The following is a 9,708-nucleotide window of genomic DNA, read 5'->3' as shown; positions in this document are numbered from 1 at the left end:
AGTAATTCATTAAAATCATACAAATAGATGCATTTATTCTTACATCTCATTTTTCTTCCATCTTCTACTTCTTGAACTCGTCTTGATGCCCAGGTCTCTGGGTATGTCAATTCCTGCATCTTCTGGCCTGGCTCCAAACCACAGTGATTTTGCAGCTGCAAGAGCACTGCTACAGAGTCAGCCAAAAGAAGAACAAAGTGGACTTTTATAAACACCAAAGCCACCAAATGAAATAAAAAGATGAAGTCAAACATATAGAAGCAGCTCACAGTATAGGAGACATGGTTTATGGCAGGAATCGGGGAACCTCAAGGGAGTAAGTTAGAACAGAGTCAGACTTCATCTTATAAAAGGAGTGCTGGTATAGGCCTTCCCTGATGAGAAAACCAAAGAGACCTTCTCTGTCTCTTTCATATGATAGCCCTCAAGGATAGGAAGGATAAATCTGGGGATCAGAGGCTTCTGTAGAGAGCCTTGCCTTTCTCATGAACTTACATGTCTGGCATATCAGCCTGATGTGATGAATTACGTTATTCTTCCCCATATTGGCTCTCTTCCTTGTAGGGTGATTACACATCTCAGCCATTTCCAGGTAACTCAAACTGCCTCTCTATAGGTGGAGTATACTTCTCTGTCATCTTACCAGGTTTGACCATACGACTTGGCTGAGCCAATGAAATGTAAGCAGAGGTGACAGTGTGCCAGTTCCAAGCAAGCACTTTGAAGAATCACATTTTTTCAGCCAATTCTGTTTTTCTCTCTGCCACTAAAATAGCACGTCCCAACTAAGCACTGCTCTTTTGCTGGTTCCTGGAAAGAAGGGATACCTGGAGTGGAACTGTAGCCACTGATGAACCACTATCACCATGTAATGCAAGTTGGAAATGAAAATGTGTTAGTGTGAGCCCCTGGGATTTGGAGACTGTGTGTTACTGCAGCTAAACTGACTAATATATCTGATACCACAGAGTAGTAGTACAACTCCATTGAGATAAGCATCTCATCTCTAAGGGCATCCCATCCCTTAAGGGACTTGGATTTTATTCTAAAGATGAGCCAAAGGAGATTAAATAGGATTGGTTCAAGCCCTATATCATCTGTAGTCTGAAAGTACCAGGGATAAAAGAACAATGGTTGTACCACGCTAGAAGAGCTGGGTTGCTGTAAGGTAAGTCATAGTTATCCTGACAAGTCATAATTAACTGTTACACATTTCTGGGAGTGGCCATGAACTAGATCAATCTTGAAGGAATGGGGCATAGCACAGGTTTATATTTGCCCCACTACAACCCATTTCTTGGAATCCACAGCAAGTTAATTTGTCCTCCATTCCTGGAATCCAGAGAATAAACACACATGGTCAGGGCTATTAAAGGGCCACTAAAGAGAAACTACTTGTTTGGGCTCCCAGTTCTGCAGCTGCCTTTATGGCCCCACCTCTTCTTTTTAATTTGTTTGTTTATGGGCTGTTTGACAGCTCTACTGCTAAGCCAGTGGCCTTGGGGTGCAATTCCAAATACTTTAAAACTCAAAGTTAGCATGTTGTTTTTTTTTTCAAATCAATTAAAAGCATTTAAAAGTATCTGGAGCAGAAGCCAAGAGCAACCAAAGTCCTAACCATCTGGACAGGCCCACAGGGACTGACAGGGCCTGACAAACTCCATCCTGCCAGGACCAGCAGGGAGGGGAGAAGAACTGTGATTCAGAAAATGAGTTGGATGGCAGAAGAGCAGGGCTAGGCAGAGGGGATCTGTTCCTAGAATGCCGCTGCCTAATCCAGGAAGGACAGACAGGGCTGGGAAGCTGACCACAGGCATAGCTGCTCCCCAATCCCTGGCAAGCTTAGCTTGGTGGAGGGGCCCAGGCCTCCTGAGAGCAGCAAGCAATGAGCTGACTGGTGCAATCAGAGATGCTATCTACCGTCTTTGGAGTGATTCTTCAGAAGATTAGTAGCAAAGAGGATTCATTCTTCGGCTACGCCCACTGGAGGGGATGACTCACCCTCCGGGACATAAAAGTCTGGAAAGGATGAGCAGAAAGAACTCAGGGAAGGCAAAGCTCGACGGAAGCAAAACAAGTATTTTCCATGGAAGTCCTATCACAGAGCAGCCACAGCCGGCAAGGACGTTAGATCCAGCTTCCTCCATCAGGCCAGTCCCCTTCTTTTACAGATGAAGAAGCTGAGCCCAGAGAGGTGAAATGACCCACCTAACACCATAGCCAGTGAGAGCATGGCAGAGGCAGGGCTGAGGGCCAACATTCCCATCTTCTGCTGAGAACTCTTCCTTAGTCCCCACACTGGCCTGTCTGCAATAAATATAAGGGCTTTGCAGGAACCCTTAATGTCCAATCCAGGTCAGCAATGAGAAGGTGTGACCACCACAGGAAGGGCTTATGACTCTTGTTGCAATTGACAAGTGATCAGCCCAGGACAATCACCTTTCTACTCTAAATTTCCAAAAAGGATAAGGGGATAAGATATTGTTGTATGGATATTATCTACGTATTGTGGAGGTGAAAATCAAACCGTGTGACCTCCAAACCATTGAAACTTCATATTGGAGAATTCTGCAAGTCATCCACGTTGTCAGGGGTACGGAGCCTCCCTAATGAGAATTCCATAAAGCGTAAGTAAGATACATCACCCTCCGCTTGGGCAGGGGATAGGGAAGGTAGGTGGGTGGAGAGGAAAGGGCCTAGAAGAGGAAGGAAGATGAGGGAAGTGCTTAACAAAAACATTTACTGACAAATAATGAAAACAAAGAACTTGGCTGGGGTGGGTGCTCTTAAATTAGGTTTTCACGTGAGAAACGAAGCAAAGGACTCATCTGAAATCTTTGCAGGGAGAAAAGAGAGCTGTTTTAAAACACTGGAGTGGGGCTTCTCTGGTGGCGCAGTGGTTGAGAATCTGCCTGCCAGTGCAGGGAACAGGGGTTCGAGCCCTGGTCTGGGAAGATCCCACATGCCGCGGAGCAACTGGGCCCGTGAGCCACAACTACTGAGCCTGCGTGTCGGGAGCCTGTGCTCCGCAACAAGAGAGGCCAAGATAGTGAGAGGCCCGCGCACCGCGATGAAGAGTGGCCCCCGCTTGCCGCAACTAGAGAAAGCCCTCTCACAGAAACAAAGACCCAACACAGCCATAAATAAATAAATTTTAAAAAACAAAAAAAACAAAAATACACTGGAGTGACAGAAAGATCTTAGAAATATACAGAAAAATGCACATTTCTATAGATTTCCCTCACCCTTGCCAGTTGCCATACTTTCATTTCCTCCCAAATCAGATTCTAAACAACCATTCAGCAAAATATAATACATGACATCCTAAACAGACAACTTCAGCTCTCAGAAGAGCAACTTAACTTCATTCTACAGTCATTTTCAGGCTTCAGTGGAAGATGCTCTTCCCTGTATCACTTGCTTGCCTTCAGACGGCACCAAATGATGAAGTTCACAGGAGGAAACACTTCTCTGGTACTTGCTGGATTCGCTTAGTCACTTTATCAAATGGCCTCTCATGGTGCCTGTTTCTGCTATGTGGGACAGACTGTAACCAGAGTTTCTCTTTGCATAAACCACACAATAACCATAACCTCAGAATAGCTTTTAGGGAGTACTGAGCTGTGACAAAACTCAAACAACAGTGTACATTAAAGGGTTTCAAAGAATCACTGAGGCATCTGAATCCTTCTGAAAGTGATTATATCACCAGGTTACCTAATAGGGACCAAAACCTGTTTGAAAATTAAGAGAGAATGAGAAAATAGATAGGCAATGTGATACCATGTAACTCGGGCTTTTCCTCTGCAAAGAAAGCTAAAGCAGACACAAGAGGGCACTTGAGCCCATACTCATTTTAGAAGCAAATTCTTTGTAATTCCCTCCATTCTCCTAGTCCCCTTACCTCAGGTCGCCACCCGCCACCCTGAACCTGTTCCTTAAAGGAACTAAAACCCACCTACAAAAGGGAAAATATTCAGTGGATTGATTTTAAGCTCCACACAACAATGCATCACATCTCAGAGCAATACTGATGCTAGGATTGATATTAAAACAGAAATTTAGTCTTTGTCCAGAGTAGTAACTTTATAGCCAACTCTTGATCACAAGGCATGATGGGGTCACAGAGATAGCATGGCTCACACTCAATCCAGAAGCCTTTTCTAGTTTCAAAATCACCCTCCCCAAGAAGGGTGAGCAAGGCTGGTGTGAGAGAAACCAAATTGGTCAGTTGGAGTTTCATTTCCCTCCATTCAAGAAGTCATGATGAAATGCCACAAAAGTAACTGCTTTAAAAACCACCTAGATTCCCCAGGTTATTTTAGATTACCTCATGGGAAAGAGCAAAATATATGTGTGCTTGTTCATACACACACAAAAACTTTAACAAACGTTAAAGTACAGATTTTTATAGGCTACATTATCTGATCCTAATTAATAAAATTATAAGTAAATAATAAAAAGGTGATCGAAAATATCTTAATTACCTGGGCTTTAAGAAATAACCTCCAAACTAATCCTAGGTTCGTTTTCTTCCCACTAGTTAAGACCTCAGGTAGGGTATACAATGTGAGCTGAATTGGGTCCTCCTCAAAATCCGTATGTGGGCATCCTCTCCACTAGTGCCTCAGAATGTGACTGTTTTTGAAGAAAAAGTCTGTAAAGAGATGATTAAGGTAAAATGAGTTCGTTAGTGTAGGTCCTAATCCAATATGACTGATGTCCTTATAACAAGAGGAGATTAGGACACAAACCCACACAGAGGAAAGACCACATGAAGACGCAGGAAGAAGACAGCCTTCTACAAGCCAAGAAGAAAGGCCCTAGGAAATACCCACACTGCCAACACCTTGATCTCAGACTTTTAGCCTCCAGAACTGTGAGGAAATAAATTTCTATTGTTTAATAGAAATTAAACTAGCTAGTCTTGTTTGTTGTCTAGCTAGTCTTGGGAATTCCCTGGCAGTTCAGTGGTTAGGACTCAGCGTTTTCACTGCCAAGGGCCTGGGTTCAATTCCTGGTCGGGGAATTAAGATCCCCCAAGCTGTGAGGCGTGGACAAACAAAAAAAGCTAGCTAGTCTTTTCACTTTGTTAGGGCAGCCCTAGCAAACTAATACAGTATATTAACTCTTTCACAGTTTACATACATACCCCAATGCATACATTAGTAAGTCCAAAATTCAGCATTAAGAAGTCACTTAAAAACTAAATACAATCTGTCTCTCACATTTAATGTTTTGTTAATGTGCACAATTCACTGGAACCGTGTCTGAATAACTGAAATTATGACAAGGTCAGCCTGGAAATTTAGGCTATAAATCCTTAACACTTTATCCAACTAGGTTACTATCATCTCCATTTTAAAGATGTGAAAAATGAAGCCTTAAAAGGCTAATCAACCTGTTCATGTTGTGCAACTGGAAAAGAGAAGGGCTGGTATTTGAACCTAGGTAGCCAGAGTCAGAAGTTGTGTTTTTGGGACTTCCCTGGTGGTGCAGTGGTTAAGAATCCGCCTGCCAATGCAGGGGACACGGGTTCAAGTTCTGGTCCAGGATGATCCCACATGCCGCGGAGCAACTAAGCCCGTGCACCACAACTACTGAGCCTGCACGCCTAGAGCCCATGAGCCACAACTACTGAGCCTGCGTGCCACAACTACTGAAGCCCACGTGCCTAGGGCCTGTGTTCTGCAACAAGAGAAGCCACCACAATGAGAAGCCTGCACACCGAAATGAAGTGTAGCCCCGCTCGCCACAACTAGAAAAAGCCCACACGCAACAAAAAAGACCCAATGCAGCCAAAAGTTAATTAATTAAAAAAAAAAAAAAAAAAGGAAGTTGTGCTCTAAACCATTGTGGGACACTACCTCCCCAAGCAGGGAGAAAAGAGACTGTGATAAATTCTGAGCTTTAATGGCTGACAGAAAGGCTGTATCACTGGCAGAAACAGAGAATATCCCAAAGTTTTGTTTTGAGGAAAAAGCTAATGAGTTGAATGTTAGCTCTGCTAACTCCCACAGGGACCCCGAACAAAGAGCTGGGAGGAAAATAATGGGGCTCCCATTATTTCTCCACTCTCCCAAGTGGAGAAAAGGGAACCCTCCTACACTGTTGGTGGGAAGGTAAATTGGTGTAACCACTATGGAGAACAGTATGGAGGTTCCTTAATAAACTAAAAATAGAGCTACCATATGATCCAGCAATCCCACTCTTTGGTATATATCCAGAAAAGATAAAAACTCTAATTTGAAAATGTATATGCACCCCAATGTTCATAACAACACTATTTACAATAGCCAAGACATGGAAGCAACCTAAATGTCTATCAACAGATGAATGGATAAAGAAGATGTGGTACATATATACAATGGAATATTATTCAGCCATAAAAAAGAACAAAATAATGTCATTTGCAGCAGCATGGATGGACCTAGAGGTTATCATATTGATTGAAATAAGCCATACAGAGAAAGACAAATATTATATGATGTCATTTATATGTGGAATCTAAAAAGTAATACAAATGAATCTGCATACAAAACAGAAACAGACTCACAGACACAGAAAACAAATTTGTGGTTATCAAAGAAGAAAAAGGGGACAGGGATAAACTAGGAGTATGGGATTAACAGATACACACCACTATATATAAAATAGATAAATGACAAGGATTTACTGTATAGCACAGGGACCAATATTCAATACATTTTAATAACATAATGGAAAAGAATCAGAAAAATATATATACGTATATATATATAACTGAATCACTGCTGTACACTTGAAATTGTAAATCAACTATACTTCAATAAAAAAATAATAATGGGGTTCCTCCACAGAAGCCGTGGAAGTAGATAAGACCTCGAAGAAGATCATGAAGAGACAGGAGAATGACAAGGACTTCATCTGAGTAGGGCCACAGTTAAGGTGAGAATGAAAAAGAGGCATCTGGGAAGAAGCCAGAGAGGGAGAGCAGAACCAGGGATCAAGGGTAAAATAATGTTAAGAATACGGTGGTAAATACATTAAATAGCAAACCAATGATTTGTGTCGTTAGCAAATTGAAATGTGCTACATTAAACTATTATGAAGGCAGGCAATAGATTGGACTCAACTTTCTAATACTGAGTTATTTGGGTTGCTATATGATAAAAAAAAACTAGCATATTTTAAAACAGTTGTCAGTGTTCTCTTAAGTATGAAAAAATGTAAAATACATAGAAAGAGAAACATACTATTGGCCTTGCAAGTAATCACAATGATCTGAATATGAAAGAATGCTGTAAAATCACTTTTTAAGTTCAGAAAAATATTTAAGGGCTAAAATATCCAACAGAAAGATAGTTACATTTTGACAAGAGAATGGATATTAGTAATGGAAATATCTAGTGATCCCTAATTGAGAAATTAAAGCTGTAGTTTACTAAGAAAAATATAGAAACCCTGTGGCTTGGCTAAATCTATGAAAAGAAAAGATCTTTTAGTGAAGTATTATTGTTAATAGAAAACTACATATATTCCACACATTTATTGTCATTTTTCAAAAAATTATACTAAATCTTACTACTTAACATAGAAACTCTGAGTTGGAAAGGTCATTTAAGCTAAATCAGCCCAACATATATATCAGCAGGAATTCCCTCTGCTACATTCCTAACAAATGGTCATTCAATAGTCCATATCTTTGCCTCCATTAATTATAGAAAGTTCTCCTTAATATTGACTTTAAAGCTGCTTCCCTATAACATCGATCAAATTCTTCCCTAGAGACAAGATAAAACAAGTCTGGACCAAAATAATTAGCCTGTTTCTCATTAATTTCCTCTTCTGCACATTCTTAATTCTTCTATTTGATCTGCTAGAACATAGTTTTCAGACCCTCCCTGCTGGGCCATCATTATTTGTGTGCATTCCAGCTTAGCCACTGACCCTTAAAATGTGATGGTCAAATTTTCACACAATACTACAGCTATGTCTTGACCATTATAGTTGTTATTCAACAAACAATAACTGAGGATCTATTAAATGCAAGACACTGGGAATATAAAGGGGTATAAAACACAGCATTTAGAACTCAGATCTTCTGGGGAATATCTGCAGTATAAGACTGGGTTAAGTTTTTGGCAGCCATGTGGTATTTTGGTCTCACAGAAAATTCACAGTTGACTGATTTGTCCATGTTTTATTTTTGTTTTCTCAAAAACTGCTGTCAAAAAAGGTTTGTGTATCTTATCATTGTAAAAGTGACCTTTTGAAGCTGACAATAGGAACTAACATATTTCATGTCATTTTATAGCCAGTTGTCCAGCCTGTTGAGATCATTGCAAGCCTCTCATCCCAGCTTTGTAAACTGCACATTTGTAAATTTTATACATAAGGCTTTTATGTTGATGTCCAAGTCACTGATAAAAATTTTCACAGGAACAGTCCAAGAACAAAGAACAGTGGCATGTCTGGAGAAATTTACTGCCAGGTTAAACTCCCTTGATTTATAGCCTCCCACGTGATTGTCCAACTACCTGAAACGGCGTCTGTTTGTAGCATCAGCGATCCTGCATGCCTCCATCTTGTTCTTAAGATTATTCAGATAGCCTTTATCCAATGCAGTACAATAATAAAGATTGCCAAGGGTTTCTTTGTGCTATTTATATTTACTTCTATGGGAAGAAGAAAAAGAAGAACCGTACAGATAGCTAACTGATAAGAAAGCCAAAGGAGGAACCAACCACACAAACAACAGCAGAAACAGTCCATAAAGAAACCACAGGGCTCCAATAGTGGGGCACACCACGAAATCACGTGTAAATGGTCCTGAGAATGCAGAAATCTTTATCCCATTAGAAAATGTCCATCTTTCTGGGAAACATGCTTCTTCACTCTCCCAGGAATATTGTGAAATAATTTGGGGTGTGAAAAAGGGACACATGGTATAAATGTTATAGGATGTAGATGCAATGATTATAGACATGGAGGACACCTGCCTGGGTCATGGAAGACAGTCTTCATGGACTCTGGAAAGAGCTGATCATTTTTTGGACAGTATGGAGACTTGTCCTTTTTGGTTATCAAAGGTAGTTTTAATTTGAAGTTGTTTCTTACTTTATCTTCTTCTATGTGGATTTTGATCCAATGATGACAACTGGAGTTCCCAGAGCTAATAAGTATATACTTTGTCTGCTATTTTTATGATGATCATAAAATCTGGAATAAAAGAAAATGGGAGTTTACTTTGACCTATTCTTAGCAAACATATGTTAGTCTTTTATTGATTACCATCTTCTGTTCCAAGAGTTCATCAGTCATCTATCTAATAAATGGTTCTAGACGTCTCAAATCTATTTTTTAAACATTTGCACATTACCAGGTTTCTCTTCCTTCTCCAATTTCCTAATGTCTCTGACAATACATCCTGAAGACCTTTATACTCTGAGAGGCAATTTATCTATACTGGAGGCATGATCACATTTAAGATCACTTGAGGCTCTCTTACTCTCTCTTTCTAAATCCCAGGCTTGGTGACAAAGTGGAAAGAAACAACTTTGGATTCAGAAAATCAAATATCAAACTCCTGGCTCTGCACCTGTTGTGTGATTTGGGGCAAACTGCTAACCCTAACAAGCCTCATTATGTTTCTCTGTAAATTATAGATACCTCATAATTCACAGGGTTACCATAAGAATTAAATGAAAATATGCAAGCAAACCAAAT

The 9,708-nt window shown here is 40.4% G+C and overlaps 1 long non-coding RNA gene across 1 annotated transcript in view; it reads right to left on the bottom strand.

Moving 5' to 3' along the window:
• Positions 1-9,708, bottom strand: part of LOC309660136 — a 67,188-nt gene that overhangs the window by 18,734 nt on the left and 38,746 nt on the right. The window contains exon 2 of the long non-coding RNA XR_014263186.1: positions 44-4,657. This is a non-coding gene — a long non-coding RNA (uncharacterized lncRNA). The remainder of the gene's footprint in view (positions 1-43; positions 4,658-9,708) is intronic.

This window comes from Balaenoptera physalus (assembly GCF_965194825.1).
Source record: "Balaenoptera physalus genome assembly, chromosome: 4".
Taxonomy (NCBI): domain Eukaryota; kingdom Metazoa; phylum Chordata; class Mammalia; order Artiodactyla; family Balaenopteridae; genus Balaenoptera; species Balaenoptera physalus.
This window is presented reverse-complemented; position numbering and strand designations above follow the sequence as displayed.